Source organism: Rattus norvegicus, chromosome 9 (genome assembly GCF_021556685.1).
Source record: "Rattus norvegicus strain SHRSP/BbbUtx chromosome 9, alternate assembly SHRSP_T2T, whole genome shotgun sequence".
NCBI lineage: Eukaryota > Metazoa > Chordata > Mammalia > Rodentia > Muridae > Rattus > Rattus norvegicus.
Genome location: NC_141542.1, coordinates 53,310,035 through 53,330,161, shown reverse-complemented (window position 1 = coordinate 53,330,161; position 20,127 = coordinate 53,310,035). Strand labels below are relative to the sequence as shown.

At 45.7% G+C, this 20,127-nt stretch overlaps 1 long non-coding RNA gene across 1 annotated transcript in view; it reads left to right on the top strand.

The window, feature by feature from the left end:
* Nucleotides 1–20,127, top strand: part of LOC120094664 (uncharacterized) — a 46,507-nt gene that overhangs the window by 6,977 nt on the left and 19,403 nt on the right. The window contains exon 2 of the long non-coding RNA XR_015629079.1: nucleotides 15,445–15,511. This is a non-coding gene — a long non-coding RNA (uncharacterized LOC120094664). The remainder of the gene's footprint in view (nucleotides 1–15,444; nucleotides 15,512–20,127) is intronic.

Sequence of the window (20,127 nt, the reverse complement as noted above, 5' to 3'; positions counted from 1 at the left end):
GCTGCTATGCCTTTCATGTCATGACTGACTGTACCCATGAAACTGTGAGCCAATGTCAGGATGGACTGTACCTGTCAAACTGTGAGCCAATGTCAGGATGGACTGTACCTGTCAAACTGTGAGCCAATGTCAGGATGGACTGTACCTGTCAAACTGTGAGCCAATGTCATGGCAGACTGTACCCATCAAACTGTGAGCCAAAACAAACCCCATCTCCATTAAATTGCTTTGGTTAGGCATTTTGTCACAGCAACAAGTAAGTAACACAGGACTCTTTCAGGGATTTTTAGAATGACACAGAACTGCCCCAGGGTAGTGGTATGGTGATAGGGTAAGCGAGTTGTGGTGGTAGAGTGAGGTAGGAGGGTGGGAAAGCTGCTCTTATGGAGTTATAGAATTTGACCTTCAGCAGTCCCAGTCTCCTGGAAGTGGGAGGTTGGGCCCCTTAAACTTCTGTATAGATTTAGCATAACATAGAAAGAAATCCTCTCCCCACTGTCCCTGATTGAGTCTCAGAAGGAAACTGTAGTCCAGAGAGAATCTTGGACTGGTTAAAGGATGTGACACCTTATGAGGCTAGGTTTCCAGCAGCTTTGCTGATTGCTTCCCACATGTAGAACCTGATCGCATGAGTCCCAGAATGTGAATCTTTTGGACAGAGGGGAATAAAAGTTGGGAGAGCAAAGCAAGCATCCCACAACCTGTGTATAGAGTTCTACATTCGATGTGGATTTTTTTTTCTGAGAATGAATGAATGGATTTATGTACACATGTAGCATATGCATACATGCTTGGAGACCAGAGAGGGTTGGCAATTTGTCTCGTTCAAACAGGTTGGCCTTATTCTCTTTAGACTCAGTCTCTTGTGTGACAAAGGCTTGGTCCCCAGCTAGTGGAAACTTAGGGGTGCTAATTGGAGGTCATTCATTGGCAATGTCCCTTGAAGGGTATATTAGGACTTAGCTTCCCCCACTCTCTCTAGCTTCTATTATATAAGTGGTTTGCTCTTTACCCTCAGCAGTGAAGTTCTGCTTTGTCACAGGCCTAAGGTGATGGGTGTCCCCGCCAGCGGGGACCCAGTTATTCAGGGTCCTGAAGGGGCGCTACCCTTGGGCCTAAATGGGGGGCGAGAGAAGAAGGAGACCAAGCAAGATTCTGTTGTCAAGGTCTCGTTTATTGGGATGAACGTTACAGCTTTTAAGGCTTTCAGGTAGGGGGAGTGACCTTTGTGAAACATGAAGGAGGGGGAGATGAGGGTATAGGCAGTGATAGCTGGAAGCAAAGAAGTCAGGCGATGAGGTCAGGTGGTGGAGACACCGGGTGTAGACTGAGGAGATAACTGGTATCTGCTAAGGGAGCTGAGGCATCCCCTGAATGTTACCTTCCTGTGCCGTAAATTCATGGGAGAGGCTTTGTCCAACAATCTCAAGACTTAAGGCAGTCATCTTAGGGGTGAGTCTCTGTGGCCAAACAGCCCAGAGTCACCTAGTCACTTTGAGCCATGCAGTCAAAAAGCGGCTAGGCCCAAATCCAATATGGCTCCGTACAGATGGGGACAAGAGATAAAGTTAAAATATCAAGTCAATATTTTCTCTTTTGAGCTGCAGTACAGGATATTTGAAACTATTGTGGTGTGACTCAGCCTTAAGTGATGTCTAATTGAGTGACAGAAAAAGTGACAAATCAGAGAAAGATTTGACAGACTAGGCTGTGCCCATCTCTCTTGAGGACAGAGAGGAAAGGGAAGCTACTTAAGGGAGAGACAGACAGTACAGGAAGAAGAGAGCACAGTACAGGAACACCATAGAGCTCATGAAGAGCAGAACAGTGGAGTTGTGAGGGAGAGTGGAGCACAGACAGAGGGAGAAGGAGGCAGTTTTGCTGGGAGAATTTTACAGAGATAGATTGAAGAGAGAACAAGCTAGACACGGGTAAAGACAGAACGAGCAAGAGAATGAGGAGCCAGAAGATTAGGACAGATATAGTCAGTTTGAGGCCACTTTGAGCAATTCATGAGAAACTAAGAGAAGCCAGGTTGAATTAGTCCTTTTGGAGAGGAGTTTGAGCCAGAGCAGTGAAGCAGAGCTCAGAAAGAACGAGAAGGGAGAGCTTATTCCGCAGTACGTCTTAGAGGCTGAAAACATTCTAGGCCTAGGTTAGATTGTACAGAGCTAAGAAGCTTCCAGGGCTAGGTGCAGGTTAGTAGGCAGAGGCACCAAGCCTCAGAGATGACAATTAAAACAGGAAAATAAAAGTTGCTTTTACAAAGCTGTGTTTTTTGTTTTTTTGCTTTTTTGGGGTTGGGGGAAGAGGTGGTGGTTGTCACAGCAACCGAAAGCTGACTAATGTAGCTGTCCCTTTAGCAGTGAATTGCAAGAGACCTGACAAGGGTGGTCAACCTTCTCTGCTTACCTACAAGTCAGGGAAGAAATGTATGCCTCTAGGAAGAAGCATGGTGGCCTCCACCATTTGATAAGCTCCCTGCATTCTTGGCTTTGTAAGGCTCAAAGTGAATCTTAATGCTGGAAGACACCCCCCCGACCCCCAAGTGAGAACAGAGTTCGATGCAAATGCAAGAGGTTTATTTTTCTGGCATGTTGTGTCGACCCTCAATCTACCCCTCGTAGTGAATGACTAGAAGGCAACCCCAATTGGCTGTTACAAGCAGTTTTTATACTTCTTAGGGGCATAGGTTACATCAGTAAGGTTACAGTTCAAACTTACTGGCTAAGTATATTGGCCTTTGAAGCTAATGGCTAGCAAGCGTGCTGTGCATTTGAACTCTACCTGGGATTTTTCAGAGCGTCAGTCTGTACGTTCTGAGAATTTTTTACTCAAGAATGTTCCTGTGGGTGGAGAATAGAACTTGGCCTAGCCTTTTCCCCAGGTGGGAGGGGGAAGTTGTAAGGAGGGCGTGGGGCTGGAAAAGCCCTCAGGGTCCCTCAGCTTCTTCCTGTGTGAAGTTTGCTGTCTTTCCTAGGCATTTACAGTACACAAGTTGCTTATGTCTGCAGGAAGGGAACAGATGCCACACGAGACCATAAGCCCCTTCTCATCTCATGCCCTATAAAGGGTCTGCAGGTCTTAGGTGGATGCTTCCAGGGCAGGTAGTATAAAATGGATGCCCGACAAAACCATAGACCTTTTCTCTATTAGAGTCTGCTGATCTTGGGTCATGGCTATCAGGGGCAGGTTATGTTCAGGACACATTACAGCCACAGGCAAGATACCTTTGGGGATAGGGGCTGTGGGGGACAGCTCAGCTGCTTCGCAAGCATGAGAATCTGAGCTCGATCTCCAGAACTCAAGTCAGAAAGTCAAGCGTGTGGTATACATTGGTAATTCCAGGGCTGAGAGGGCAGCAACAGATAGGTGTGTCTCAGGGCAGCTGGCTAGTCAGCCTAGCCAAATCCAGGTGAAAGGGAGGGAACTTAAATGGTCTTAAGGAAGACACTCAAGGCTAACAGTGGGCCTCCATATGCATGCACATACATTCACATAAATACATGTATGTACACACGTACACACACACACACACACACACACACACACACACACACACACACACATGGAAAGGACACATACTATTGGAACGAGAGCTTTCATGGGGGTGGTTGCAACAACCCAATGTCCATAAAATCCTCTTTCCTTCCCTGTGTCTACTCTCAAGGCAGCTAGAAACACAAGGGACCCTCCTGCCCCTTGGGGGAATATCCTGGCTCCTTTGATGAGCTGGTCACTGCTAGTTCTGATTCCACACCCTTCAGTTTAAGAAGAGCTATCTTTTGTCTGGTCAGATTTGCATAAATTATGTGCATCTGCTGGTGCCTGGACCCTCAGTGTAACAAAGAATTCCCAGTCCCTGTGGGATGGGGTCTGAAGCTGTGGCATTCACTTCAGATGAACTTTCTGGGTGTTTGTGCTGTGTCTCCTTCGAACTGCTTAAGCATCCACAATGCCCAAATCCTAACTCTAGAGTATTCCAAAATCTAACTTCACTGAGAATGTATAAAATTCTCCCTTAGATTGTGTATATACGAGACATAATGAGTTCTGGGGAGGTGGCCCGGTCGGTAAGTGCTTGCTGTGAAAGACTGAGGAAGTTTGATCCCCAGAACAAATACAACAGAAAACCTGCCATGGTGGTGGATGTTTGTAGTCCAAGTGCTGAGGAAGTGGGAGCAGGTGGCTGTCTCAGTCACGCTGGCTAGCTTAGCCTAGTCAGCAAGCTGCAGGTTCGGCGAGAGATCAAGGTGGATGGTTCTGAAGGCCAGCACCTTAGGCTGACCTCTGACCTCCACATGCCCCCACCCACCCCTGCACATTCTTCCCAAAGACACCTAAATCTACTCTAAGATTATATTTGAGTCCCATGCCCAGGATTTCTCATTATTTACCTGTGCCAAAACTGAAAAACAAAAACAACAACTAAAAACAACAACAACACCCCCCCCCCAAAACCCTAAAATGGAAACATTTCTGGTCTCACAAATTTCGGATAAGGGATCCTCAACCTGTTTTCATTTTCTGATGCTGTATAATGATTGTCCCAATGTTACTAGTCACAGTCCCCGTCACTGCAAAAGGCAGGGTGACTGGGTGCTCTGTTCAGTGAATCACAGGGTAGCATGGGAATTTTGTTAGGCTGAGCTTTCTTTTAGAGGATCTAGATGCTTCTTTCTGGTTCCTGTGGTCGCAGGGGTGCTTGTAGGACAGAGCTCATGCTACCTTGCTGGCTGGTATCCCAGGACTGCTTTGAGCTTCCTGTCACCCACCCCTAACCCCAATCCTGTTCCCCTGTGCCTTCCAGCTGAATTACCTCGAGTCTATTTCAGGCCGATTTAAGAATCGGGGAAAGTGTCATGTGACTGGGACGAGTGTGATTCCATCCTACCCAGGAGGATGATTTTTTTGACTTTGAAGTCATTGGTGCCACATGGTATCTTAATCTCAAAGGTCAATCTACCACAGTCTTTTAATATGTCTACATATGTTCATGTGCATCCATGTATATACATGCATGTATATGTATAGAGGCCAGTAGTGGTTTGAATGAGAAATGTTCCCCAGAGGCTTAAGTATTTGAACACTCAGTCCCTAGGTGGTCGGTCTCTGTGTTTGAAGAGACTTGGGAGGTATGGACTTGCTGGAGGAAGTCACTGGCTTTAAAAAAAAATGTGAGTTCTGTAGCTCGAATTGATGTCACCACATGTGTGATGCAAGGGTTTAACTAACTGAGCTATTACTGTGGTGTCCCATGGTGTTCTCAGTCCTAGGATTTTTCAAGGAGTACACATCTGAGTAGTGGATGGGGTTCGTGAGAGAATTCTGCCTTCTCCACTCTGAGCCAGAGTCCCTGTGGGAAGAGGCCTGGGCTTGTATGCTTCTCAATTGTCCTCTCTCCATTGATGATGAGGTAGGTACAGATAGCCCTAGTCTTAGGGAGAGAGTTGGAGACCATGCTTTCTGCTTAGCTCTGTTTCTAGCTACCCTAGTATCATAGAGAAGTCACAGCCTCTCGTGAGGTCTGTTAGTGGCTAAATGGGAGCCAATGAATCGGTCGATTTTGATTGCTTGGTAGTTGTCCTACTGAGGCCTGTGAGGTTAGCCTGCTCCTGGCAGGGAGTTTAGGGTTAGTCGTGCTTGTCAAAGATGCTAGACAAGAGACTGGTCTCTCTAACCATCTACTTTCTGAGTTTAGAATCAATAATTTGCAAGCTTCTACTAAATGCATATTTATAGATGTCTTCTAGGTGCCAAGGGCACATGGCATTATTGCCAAGATATCTGCTCTCGACAGAGTGTCAAGAGGTCACCTCATGCATGCCGGCAATTAACAGGAAGGCTCTTGGGGATAGTATATGGCACAGCTTTGAGCTGGATTGTGACCGGCACAATAAGGGTCTCAAGACTGCTGCAAAGAGATAAGAGGTAGGGAAGGCAGAAAACTCACATTACGGATGCCGTCTGCCAGGGACCATGGTTGCCTGTCTTGCTTGCCCTCCTGAGTATATGCTATACCTCAGTTTAATAAACTAGAAGCACAAGGATCAGACAGTTGAATCATTTACCTGGGATTCCACAGCGGGGAAGAAATATAAAGACATCACCTCTGGAAGAGCAATAAGCATTGTGGTGTTGAGTTGCTTCCATGCACGGGATAGCTGGAGAGTCCCTGCCTCTCAACCATTCTTATTCCATAGGCATTTACCAATCAACTGATAATCCCTCTTTAGACAGGAAACAGGAAGCCTGGTGCACACTGCCTATCAGCGAGAAAACATCCCTTTCGCTCAGGGGACATTAATAGCCGCAGAGTCAGGGGCTGCTTGTTCCCAGTTTGGTTCCTAATCACTCTCTAAATCCCTTATGGCCTGTGAAATAAACATGATTAACTCCAGGAGTTGGCTTGTGAAGCCTGCTGGAGAGGAGGTGGTGGCAGCCCAGGGACAGCTCATTTGATCAGAGGTGGCGATTGCTACCTCTGCCTCTGTGTCCAGGGCAGATAAAAGTAAGGGAGGATGGTGATGCTTAATTAACCCTGCGCTTCTTTGATGGGCTCATTAGCATATAGACGAGGGTCCTCTCCCAGCTTGGATCTGATGCTTCCTCTGTTCTTTGCAAACGGGTGTCAGGTGCTTGCTTGGGAAGTGGCGGCCCAGGCCTTGTGGATCGCACTCCCGCCCCCTTTTATTTAATTTACTTTGTTTTGGTGGAGCTGGGGCTCACACTTTTTTTTTTAAGATTTATTTTTTATATATAAACACACTGTAGCTATCTTCAGACACACCAGAAGAAGGCATCGGATCCCATTACAGATGGTTGTGAGCCACCATGCAGTTGCTGGGAATTGAACTCAGGACCTCTGGAAGAGTAGTCAGTCAGTGCTCTTAACCGCTGAGCCATCTCTCCAGCCCTGGGGCTCACACTGAAAGCCCTATACTAACTAGGAGAGCACTCTACGGCTGTGCTGTGTCCCCAACCCCCTTTCCCACCTTTTATTTTATCTATTTTCATTTCCTTTGAGTGTGTGTGTATGTGTATGTGCACATTCGTGTGTGTGTCCATGCCTGTGTGTGTCCATGTGGAGGCCAGAGAATAACTCTGGGCATTGTTCTTCAGGTTCACTTCAGGTACTCTATCTATCTATCTATCTATCTATCTATCTATCTATCTATCTATCTATCATCTATCTATCTATCCATCCACCCACCGATCGATCTATCTATCTATCTATCTATCTATCTATCTATCTATCTATCCATCCACCCACTGATCGATCGATCTATCTATCTATCTATCTATCTATCTATCTATCTATCTATCTATCTATCTATCTATCATCTATCTACCTATCATCTATCTATCTATCTATCTATCTATTATCTATCTATCTATCTATCTATCTATCTATCTATCTATCATCTATCTATCTATCTATCTATCTATCTATCTATCATCTATCTATCTATCTATCTATCATCTATCTATCTATCTATCTATCTATCTATCTATCTATCTATCATCTATCTATCTATATCTATCTATCTATCTATCTATCTATCATCTATCTATCTATCTATCTATCATCTATATCTATCTATCTATCATCTATCTATCTATCTATCATCTATCTATCTATCTATCATCTATCTGTCTGTCTGTCTGTCTGTCTGTCTATCTATCTATCTATCATCTATCTATCTATCTATCTATCATCTATCTATCTATCATCTATCTATCTATCTATCATCTATCTATCTATCTATCTATCTATCTATCTATCTATCTATCATCTATCTGCCCGGCATCTCTCAGGCATCTACCCATCCTATTGCCTAGGACAAGGATTGCAAGCCCATGTTATCATGCTTGGCCTTTTCCGTGTGGGTTCTGGGGATTGAACTCAGGGAAGGGCCATACTTGGTGCTTCCTACTGGTGAGGCCCAGAGAGATAGTGTCTACAGCATGAGATCATTGTTTCATCCAGGGATGATCAACGTGAGACTGATCAAATAACAGCTATGTCAGGCATGGCACACACCTTTAATCCCAGCACTTGGGAGAGGTAGGTGGACCTCTGTGAGTTCAAGGCCAGTCTGGTCTACAAAGTGAGTCCCAGACAGCAAGGGCTACCCAGAGAAACCCTGTCTCAACAAACAAACAAACAAACAAACAAACAAACAAACAACAAACTGAGAAAACCAAACCAAACCAAACAACAACAAAAAAATAACAATTGCAGTGCATTTATACAACATGTGAGCTCCAAAGTGGAACCAGATGGAGTCCTGGCCCTGTACTCCTCTTGGGCTGGGGCAGAGTTGGGGGTGAGGAAGGTGGTGTTACTCAGTCAAATGCTTGTCTCACATGTATGAAGACCTGGGCTAAGATCTCTAGAAATCACATGAAAATCTGGGCATGGCCAGCATGGTGGCTCATGTGATGAATTTTAGCACTTGGGAGTCAGAGGCAGGTGGATCTCTCTGAGTTCTAGCAGCCTGAGCTATATGATGATATATCTGAGATATGCCAAGTGTCAGGGCAGCTAGAAATATACAGTGAGAACGCCATCTACAAACAAACAGAGCTAGGTCTCATGGGATGAGCCTATGGTTCCAGCAGTGGTGAGATGGGGTGGGGTGGGGCTTGTAGGCCTCCTACTCACTTGGCCAAGTTCCAGGCCCTGAGAGAGTCTGTCTTAAAAAAGGTGGGTGGTACTTGAGTAACCCATGGTCATCCTCAGATCTCCACAATCATGTGTACTCCCACAACTATACACATACACACAACACACACCCATCACACATACATGCATGCACACACATATAGATGTACATACATACATACATACAACACACACCCATCACACACACATGCATGCACACACATATAGATGTACATACATACATACAATACATACCTATCACACACATGCAGGCACACATACATATATACACATAGATACACACACACACACACACACACACACACACACACACACACACACAGACTTCTCCTACATACCCAAGGGAAACCGAGTAAGTTCCATATGACCTCCTACTGACCCTCGTGTAACTTAGGACATGTGCTGTGAGCACACTGGCAGCCTAAGCTGACTTTTCAACTCTACACTGTTCAGTAAGTATCAGTGTCCTTTGTCAAAGTGAAGGTGCTTCTTGGTGATATGCACCTGACATCTGAACAAGCTGATGCCTTCTTCTAGCCTCTATGGGCACCTGCACACGTGTCACAGATAAACGTACATACAAATGAATGAATGAATGAATGAATGAAACCCAACACAACATCTTAGCACAATAAAAATTGGAAACAGACAGACAGACTGACAGATGAATTTTGTACTGGGGAGATAGCATAACCAGTAAAGTCCTTGCTGTGTGTGTGTGTGTATGTGTGAACCTCAGTTGTTCCCAATAGATTGTTCATATTTTGCTGTTGTTGTTGTTGTTGTTGTTGAGACACCGCCTCCTACTCACCTGAGATCACTAGTTTGGCTACTAGTCTGTTCGGCCAACAAATCCCAGAGATCTGTCTGTCTCTGCCTTCCTAGTGCTGGAATTAGAAAAGCATGTGGCACCTTTGTCTCTTCTGACGCTTTTAGCTTGAGTTCTAGGGATCAAAACTCAGGTCCTTCTATTTGCTGGACAAACATTTGATTGACTGACCCATATCACCAGAATCTATTGTACTATGTCCTACATTTCAATCTATAATCTGTTTTTGAGTATTTTAAAAAGAAGTCTCTGCTCTGTCTCTCTCTCTGTCTCTTTGTCTCTCTCTCTGTCTCTCTGTCTCTGTCTCTCTCTCAACAGAACCCATTGGACATATTTGTGTGGGTCTAATTATGAGGCTTCTAATTTGCTCTGTTGATTAATGTATCTGTCTCTCAGACCGTGCTGTCTTGCCTTGTGTACTAATGCCATTTTTTCTTTATGTTTTATTTTTTTCCCTTATTTCAAGATTATCTGCTGCTCTGCTTTTCTATTTCTGGCTGAAGGCTCCATTTCTAGACTGTCCTGGCAGTTACCAGCTGGAACTGGCATCCGGTGGCTTTCGCCTGTCGCCTCTGCACACATGTCTACATTGCTATGTCTGACCTATTACAGATAACACAATATTTTTGCAGGTTTTCAGAAGCCCCCAGAGTCCCCTGCCTTGGGATTATTGTAAGATAAAGTCCAACCCAAGCAGTTGGAGAGGCATCTTGGGAGCCGAGGAAAGATGTTTGCTTGGTAACGAGTCAAAAGCACCATCGTCCACCTTCTTTTTTCTTTAGCTTTTTTTTTTTTTTTCTTCCTTCAAGTGGCAGTGATTCAGCTGCGGTTCCAATTAGGACATATGGTAGAATTAATGAGTCCCTTCCACTGTACATCATGGGCCGAATTCAGTTTAGAGAGGACATGAAATTGTCCTTGAAGATTAGAGCGCCAGCAGCTGTCACCCTCTAGGCACCTACTAGATGTCTCATAGTGGCAAGTTGCTGGCTAACACATGTCATCCTCACAGTGACGCCAAGGGTTGGCATCATTGCGTTCTGGAAGGGGATGGACTACATTTGAATGGAGCATGATTTAGTTGGTAGAGTGCTTACCTAATATGCATAAAGCCCTCATCAACCACGAATGGTGATGCATGCCTGTAATTCCTGTGCCCAGAAGACAGAGGCAGGAGAGCCAGAGCTTCAAGGTTATATTTGGCTTTATAATCAATGCTAGGTCACTTTGAGATATCTGAAACCTTGTCTCAAAAAGTCAGAAGAAACGATGAGAGCCTCTTTCTTGTAGGCTCAACTACACAAACTCTAGCCATGGGTTGGCTTGTGCAGCTAACTCTTAGGTGTTAACAGGGAAACCTATGGAAAGCAAGGACAGGAAGCCATAGGACCTAGAACATCTACATATGTCATGAGATGGAGTCCTTGGGTCCCAGCTAAGGGTGGAGTCATTAGTCTGGTCCCTAGACAGACTGTACTATGGCCTTTTTAGGCACAGATGGCAGTCCTGCTCCTGGGACATACATTCGCTTCACGCTATTTACTTCTTGCTTATGAACTTGGGTTGTTGGTCAACCAATCAAGTCTCTGGAACTCAATGGAGCATCTCCAGGAAGATCAAAGAGGAGAGAAGATGGGAGGCATTCTGGCTGGGTGCTTCTCTCTTCATGCCTCAGCTGAACACTCAGCATTGACCGCATGTGACCTGGGACAGGCCCTCCTCCACCTTCTGACTTGAAGGGAGGTCAAACAACAGGATGTTCTAAAGGGAAGCGAAATATTCCGTTCTGCCTGGAAGTGCCTTAAGCTCAGGAAGTAAAAGCTCTTCTGGAAGTAACTGAAACAGACCAGATTCACGAGGCCCCTCCTTCCCCAAGTATATTGAAACTAGGAAGACCTCTGACAGACACTCAGGTTGACTTACTTGGAAGAGGCTCAGAACTTGAATTACTAGGAAAGGATATCGTTACAGTGTATTGTTTCCAGTTTTATGAGATTTGATGGCATCCCCACTGTGCTCTGCTGTTGGCTTACTATAGAGGTGAGAAGTCATTTGCTCTTGTTTCTCCTCAGGAATAAATGTCACATAGCAGGTGCCACCATGGGAGATGAGCACATTGCTAGGAGATTCCCAAGAGACAGTTTTTAAGTCACTCTGTGTGTGTGTATCTATATACATGTGTGTGATATATGTGGAGGCCAGAGGTCAACCAGGGATGTAATTCTCAAGTTCAGTCTACCTTATTTAAGACTAAGTATCTCACTGGGACCATGGGCTTGCCAATTACTCCAGGCTGGCCCGCCTGTAATCCATACAGATTAGCGTGTCTCTACTCTGCCAGTACTGGAATCACAGTGCATATTCCCATGCCGGCTTTTTATGTGGGTACTTGGGAATGATTGCAGGACAGAATGCTTTTTTTTTTTTTTTTTTATGTGGGTATTTGGGCATGATCTCGGGGCCTCATTCATTCATTGTTTATGACAGACTCCAGACATTTTAACTCATGAGTTACAAGGTTGCTGAGGTCTCTTCTGCTTGTTCCTGGGTCTTCCAGTTTCTTAAGAGAACTTCGGAATTAGCACTTCCATGGTTATTTCTGAGTTTTAAATTGATAACGAGTATGATTAGCAAGCTAGTAAAACCCATTGTAGGTCTCCATGGAATAGTATTCAGACTGCCGACCTGTGACCTCAGCTTGTGGCTCTGGTGCTGGTGGCTTCAAGCCCATCTTCACCAAAACTTTAAGAGGAGAAGCTATGGTGGGGGCAAAAGGCTTCCTGCCCGGAAGCACTGTAAGCTTCCGGCTGCTAGCTGAGCACCTTGCTTTCTCTTTCTCCATTCCCTCCAGTGGACTCTGCCTTCTCTGCAGCTTCCCAGGATCAGCACACGCCGGACATGGCAGGCTTCTACTTCGCAGTTCTTGAGAGATCCCTCCTGACATATTTCCACAGTTGGCCTGCATGCCAGGGTTTCATGTTGTGCTGTTACATGGGATGAATGTGCAAGAAGATGTGAATGTCTGAGTGAGGAATGGATGTTTTACTTTGCAAGGAATTTTGTGTGTGTGTGTGTGTGTGTGTGTGTGTGTGTGTGTGTGTGTAGAAACCAAGTGTCCAAATACACGAGTATATGGAGAACTATTTAAATTCAAAACAGAAGAAGACGCAAGTGTGAGTGTATGTGTATGAGAGACAACATGTACGTGTGGTGTTTGACTGTTCCCGAGAGCATCTCCTGTGTGCATATGTATGATTGTATATATGAGGGAGGATATTGTGCATGTGCTTGTATGAGCGTGAGTGTGGTAGAACATTTGGGGATATGTATGTGTGTATGTGTGTGTGTGTGTGTGTGTGTGTGTGTGAGAGAGAGAGAGAGAGAGAGTGTATACACATACAGGCATGAATATGAGTGTGTGTATGTATGTGTGTATATGTGTGTGTGGTGTGTGTGTGATAGATGCTTATGAAAAGGTGTGTGTGGAGAGTGTATGTGCATGTATAGCTATGAGTATGGGTGTGTATATAAAAGTAGAGATATCCTGGATCCTGGGGTTGGCCATGTTCCTAGCTGAGCATCACTGAGAACCGCCAATGACTTCAGGATCAGAATGGCCACCCCTGAGCCCTGGCCCACTCTGGTTCCCCTGATGTGAGGGTGAATTAAATTGTGGTGCCTTAGTCTGCTGAATCTTGGAATGGTTCGTAAAGTGGTAGGGGATATAGATAAGCAGAATGATCAGTTATTTTTAATATTTCCCAGATAGTAATGTGTCGTGTTTAGTAAAAGGTTTCTCTGAGGCTGTTTCAAATTAGAAAGGACAATGTCAGCAAACTGTGAGGGGGGAAAGATGCCTGAGTCCCAATGAGGCGCAGGCCTAGCTCATTCATTTGGATTCCACTCTCATGATGACTCCTGTTAACAGAATCACTGGTAACTAAACTTAGTCTTGGCTCCAAAACCAGCATTTATTTTAGAGCCCAAAGCAGGCAATGAGTGAGCTGTTTGGAGACTGACGATAGCTCTGTGGGATTTGGCTGGCATGGGCCTCTGTTCCTTATTGCTGCTTGGGTGGCTGTAAGGAGCAGCCAGTGGCCTCCTTGGCGGTCAGCAGCCTGCATAGATGCCCAGAAGTCTTCAGTGGGTTATCAGCTACTTCAGCCTCTGTGGTCTGAGCAACGTTCTACTCCCACATTCAAGCTGAAGTTCTAATTGCTAAAGGCTGGGAGTGTGACCTTATTTGGACATAGGCTGCTTCTAGAAGGAATTAAGCTAAAAGCAGGTCACTGTACAGGCCCCTACTCCAGTAAGAGCAGGCTCATGGCTGGGAAGGTGGTTCAGTGGGTAAAGTCCTGCCTTACTGGCATGAGGACCTAAGTTTGGATCTCCAGCACAAATATCTATATCTTTATCTATATCTATATCTATCTATCTATCTATCTATCTATCTATCTATCTATCTATCTATCTATCTATCTCAGAACAAAACTAACAAAATCCAGGCATGCCTACCTGCATCTTTGACCCTAATGTGTGGAGAGGAGCATAGAGGAAGAGAAGAGACAGTGGCTCCGTGGAGCCAGCCAGCAGCCAGTCTAGTGGAATCAGAGAGCCCCAGGTTCCAATGAGAGGACCCTGACTCAGAATAGAAGATGATGACCTCCAAAAATGACACCTGAGGTTGACCTCTGACCTCCACATACATACACATGTATACCCATACCCACACACCCGCTCCCAATACATGGGGCTGATGCAGGGAGAGGCTGGCTAACTTAAGGAGAGAGACCTCATGGTCCTCAGATGGAAACAGCCCCGCTGCCATCTTGAATTTGGACTTCAGACTTAAGACAACACACCTCTATTGTTGAAGGCACCCAGAGTGAGGTCCTTGTTTCTGGGAGTCCAAGAGACTTATGTTGCCTATGTAGGGGACACATGTTGGATATCTGCCTACTTTCCATGGTTTTACAAGTCATGACACTTTTGGGTACAGTCTAGACAACTGGACAATTGTCTTCAAATTAGTGAGTTTATCACACACATAGCAAGCCAAAGTTAAAGGGCAAAGGGCAACTCCATCAATTCAGGAGTTTAAGACACCTAACAGGGCTGAGTTGGGTGGGCCTAGGCAGAGAACAAACAGAGGCAACGTCACCCAAACAGTACTTACACTATCTAATAGACACAGTCCAGAGAAGCCATATTGAGGCAATTGGCTGGCTCAAGGTCTTCTCTCTATGGATGAACTTCTAGCTTCTTGCATGTGTTCTTACACCACAGGATAAATGCTGTTGTACAATTATAAACAAATAAAATGCTGTCTTTTATCCCCCATTAGGTCTGTCACCGCAGTGCCCCAAGATATCTGGTAGATATCTTGCTAGAAGCACACATCCCAATTCCATGGCGGCCCAGTGTCTCTAGCTGCCACACACTTTCTTACACTCAAATCGTTACATGAAAGACCACACAACACAAGTGATAAGATATGCTTGCCCACCTAACATACAATGCCCGGTACACATCCATCCCTTAAGAACATTCATAACAACCTGTAAAGGTACAGCATAGAACCTTAACATCAGCCTCCATGTTGTCCCGAGGCTACTCTCCCCCTCCTCCCCTCTCCTCCTCTTCCCTTAAACTTTTCCTCCAGCCCCATCCTGCCTTCTCATCCAATGATAGGCCTCGTTCTACCCTGTACTGGCCTTCACCTGTATTTTACAAATTAAATGGGGAGAAGGTTCTGGTGAAGCCACCTGAGTCCTGAGTAGTGACTAGGCAGCCATCCTTGGGGCAGTGGAATTAGCATCAAAATACAGATAACTCCAGGGCAAACCACAACAGATAAACAAAAGTGGCATCTGTTCGAAAGGAAGCAATGTTTTTATCGTTATCTGCTTTTTTTTTCTTCTCCCAGACTTAGGAGGGAAGCTACCTTGGAACAGAGAGTTTTGGATTTGAAGCCTGCTGAAGTCTAGGCCAAGGTAGGCTCTCCTCACTCCCAGAGTCTGCGTTCAGTAAGCATAAAGAGCACATGATGCTCGTTCCCTCTATAGCAGCCCAGAGCCACGCTCTACCCGGGCCAAAGCCCTTCGTGTCCCCTGAGACTTCGTTACTTCTGGAGGGCAGTCTTATTGGAAAGGACTCACCACATCTCTGTCCAATACTTCCGGTTCAAAGCCCGAGGAGCCATTGTTTAGTCACGTGACTATGCGTAGTTGGGTTGAGTCACTGCTCTTGTTTGGCTCAGTGACCTAGAGATCATGACCGTGAGAGATTGGCAGAGGATAAAGGCTTCTGGGAAGAGGAAGAAGGCAGCTGAGGACAGAGGAGGGAGGGCCTGGGCTGCATCCACAGTGGCTCCGCGGCATCCTGGGACCCATCCAGCGCCACAATAGGATGACTTCTAGGGATCTGGCAGAGATGTGTTATGGGCTGACGATGTACTGGCCTTCCTCCAGTGACCTCTGGGCCAGCGAGGAATATCTACAGAGATGTCTGGCAGCTGCTGTGGGTCCGATGGGCAGTGAATGACATTACTCCATTTATCAAAATGATAAAACTATTTTATTGGCCGGGCTGTAGATGGGTAGTGGGGATGGGTGATAGCTACAATGACCCTCTCCCCCAGCCTTCCAGCAGTGACCTTGGTTAGATGCAGGCGTGTGGGCCAAGGTGGCTTTGGTTTGGTTGTTTTTTTTTTGTACTGTGAGTGTGTGTGTGTGTATAAGCATGCACGTATGCATATATATCCATAATACATTATACATATGCATGAATGCATGTGGAAGCTAGAGGATGAACTTGGCTGTCATTCCTCAGACTCTATTCACCACCTTGTGTTTTTAGAGACAAGGGTCTCCCAATGACCTAGAACTCATCAAATAGGATAAGCTTGCTGGCCAGTGAGCCTCTAGAATCTGCCTGCTTCTACCTCCATAGGACTGTGATTACAACAGCCCTCTTTTCAAAACATAGGTTCTGGGAATTGAATGTGGGGACTGTGGTGGTTTGAATATGCTTGTCCCAGGGAGTGGCACTATTAGAAGGTGTGGTCCTGTTGGAGTAGGTGTGACCTCATTGGAGTAGGTATGTTGCTGTGGGTATGGCCTTTAAGACCCTCATCCCAGCTGCCTGGAAGTCAGTCTTCTCCTGTCTGCCTTTGGGTGAAGATGTAGAACTCTCAACTCCTCCTGCACCATGCCTGTCTGGATGCTGCCATGTTCCTGCCTTGATGATAATGGACTGAACCTCTGAACCTGTAAGCCAGCCCCAATTAAATGTTGTCCTTATAAGAGTTGCCTTGGTCATGGTGTCTCTTCACAGCAGTAAAGCCCTAACTAAGATAGGGCCTCGTGCTTGCAAGGCAAGAACTTTACCAATTGGTCCATATTATTGTTGACTATTGGTTATGTGTGTGATAGATGTGGGAGCGTATGTGTGTAGGTCAGAGGACAACTTTGTGGAGCTGGTTCTCTCCTCCCACCTTTACATGGGTTCTGGGGATCAAACTCAGGTCATCGGGCTTGTGTGGAAAGTGTGTTTACCCATGGAGCCATCTCCCCAGCTCCTCATTGTTGAATGACATCTGCTCCCTTTGTCTTTCCTACTCTGGCAATGACCTGGGTGGCCAAGGCCCCTGAGTTTAGGATTCCTTGCTGTCATAGAGCTGTGGCATAGTAGATAGTCCTGTATGGCCCTGTTCTTCCCATTTGTAAATACTTGTGCCCCTGAGTCCTGGGCCTTTCAGGTGCCCCACTATGACCATGTTGCTCACCTATGTTCTTCCTGCTGTAGATTGGTATAGTCAGGGCTTGTCTGGGATGGGGATGTTAGATGATAGAAAATAGATGGGCAGCTGAGGCGGCCAATAGAGAGGCATGAGAAGAAAATGCAGAGCAGTATAGTCAACCGATGGCAGCTAGGCAGGGGCAGCAGAGGGGCAGAGATGGGAGACACAAGAACCCCATCTCTCAGGGCCCAGAACACTACCTTGACCTGAGCCACACGCACTGGTGCCTATCAAAGCAGCTGCTCCTACGTCTGCATTCAGGGAGGAGGTTCCTTTCCAGAGCACGGAAGGGCTACCTGGATCCAAAGCAGGAGTGGCTTCATTTCCATCAGATACCTAAGGAGCCATTCTGGGGAAGTGTCTGCCTTTATGGAGTATAGGCTAGACTGTGTGAAGAGGTCCAGTGAGTCATTGTGGGATGGGAATAGTGGGTTCCAGCAGCCAGAACCTGGCCTTCTTGTCTTTCGAAGCATTCTCTTTGTCCTTGTGGTTTTGGTTTTCTCTGTCCATCATTCTTAACTCTCCTGGTTTTTACCTGTCTGTCCTGTCTTCTTTGGTGTGTTTGACATGCATCTTTCTAACCGGGCCCCAGCAGTTGGCCCCGCCTGTCTGAGACATCTGAAAACTGTCCAGATAAGACATGTGAAGGTGGGACATAAAGCAAGCCTGGAGCATTCAGGGAAAGTTTGCTGCAGGAAGTCATCAAGAACCTGAAAGGGCCAATATGGACCTTGTGCAAGGTGAGTCACCCTCAGATATACAGGTGTAATTCCTGAGGGAAACCTTGAGGCTTCGTTTATGCAGGTGTCAAACAGCAACCACTTAGAGCACTTTAGAAGAGTGGCTAACTAAAGTATGAAGGCCGGTTAACAGTTTTCTGAATGTGTGAGAGAAAATGCTTGCCCAAGACACAAGGGTATGAAAAAAGTAGGCTACAAATTCATACCCTGTGCTTGCAATTTTGGTTTGTAAATGAACAAGTGAACAGAAGTTATGTTTAAAACAAAACAATAAACGAACAACAAAAAACAATGACTGTCTTTATTTTAAATTCCTTTTTTCCTCTTAAAAATTTTATGTGTGTGTGTGTGTGTGTGTGTGTATGAGCGTGCACACATGCTGTGTGCTGTACTGGCACACACACACACACACACACACACACACACACACACATATACATATAGCTCGGCAGGGATGTGACTGTCATAGGACAACTTGAGGGTGTAGATTCTCTCCTTCCACCATCTGGGTCCCAGGGGTCAAACTCAGATCATCCGGTAGAAGGCCAGCTCCAAGGCTGAAATCTATTTGTTATTAGAGATGACTGTTGTAAAGAGGAAGAGGAAATGGGATGTCCTTGTCATATTGGCATGTGTGGGTGTCACTGAATTCATTCATCCTGGTCTATAAGCCTCCCAGAGACAGCATGTCCAGACATAGCTTGTGCTGAACTCCCAGGCCGAAAAGAGACAGGTCAGTCATTGCCCTGGGGGCGGGGCACAGTCATCAAAAGGTTTTACCAAGCATGAATTGACGAGACAAAAAACAGTTGTAACAAAACCTGACACACTTGGGTACCCGTGTCTGTGGGTTTAGCATCTGTTAGCATTTCTCTGATGGAAGATAGGTGAGGAATAATTATGCCAGTGTCAAACATGTATAGATCCCTGCCCTCACAACCCCTAAATAGACCGGTGTTTGTATTGTATCAGGTGTCATAAGCAGCGGAGGAGGGATTATTTAAAGCACCGGGGGTATGTATGTTTTTCATACGTGAGCCCTTGAGCACCCAAGGATGTTGTTAACTGTAGAGATGCCTGGAACCAATTGTCTGAAGTTACTAAGGAACGGCTGGACAAAGAGCAGGCTGCAGGACAGATCACCCCATTGCAGGAGATCAATGGCTTACTTGATAAAGCACTTGCTTTGCAAACCCCAAGTTTAATCCACAGAGCCCGTGTAAAAATGCCAGGCATGGTGGCGAGCTCTTGTAACTGCAGCACAGGATGGACAGAGGCAAGGGGATGGCCAGGGCTCATTGGCCAGCCAGATGAGCCAAATCAATGAGTCCAGGTTTAGTGAGAGAGACTGTCTCAGAAAGTAAGCTATGTTGAGGCTCGAGAGATGGCTCAGTGGCTAAGAGCACTTGCTGCTCTTGCAGAGGTCCAGACTCCAGTTCTTAGTGCCCATATTGGGATGTTCCCAACTGTCTATAACTCCAGCCCCAGGGATCTAACTCCCTCTTTTGGCCTCCACAGGTTCCTGCAAACAGGCATACACACACACACACACACACACACACACACACACACACACTTATACACACACACTTATACACATGTGCAGTAACTAGCACAAACATGCCAATGTCATGCACACACATGCATGCATACATACATGCACACAGACATGGACACTTGCACACTGGCACAAGTGTATACACATGTGCACTCACTAACACAAACATGCAAGTATCATACACGAACACCTACATCATGCATGCACATGCACACACATGAATAAACACACACACACACACACACACACACACACACACACACCATGATTCAGCCCCCCCCTCCAAAAAAAATCAGAAGTTGTAACTGAGCTTCTTGTTATACACTGTAATTCCATCTAGGAAAAGTGAACCAAAAGGATTACAAATTTTAGGCTAGCCTGGACTTCATAGCAAGACTTTGTATAAGGTGTCATACATAGACACCCCCCCAACCCATAAACAATAATGACAAAGAAAAAGAGAGAGAGAGAAAGAGAGAGAGAGAGAGAGAGAGAGAGAGAGAGAGAGAG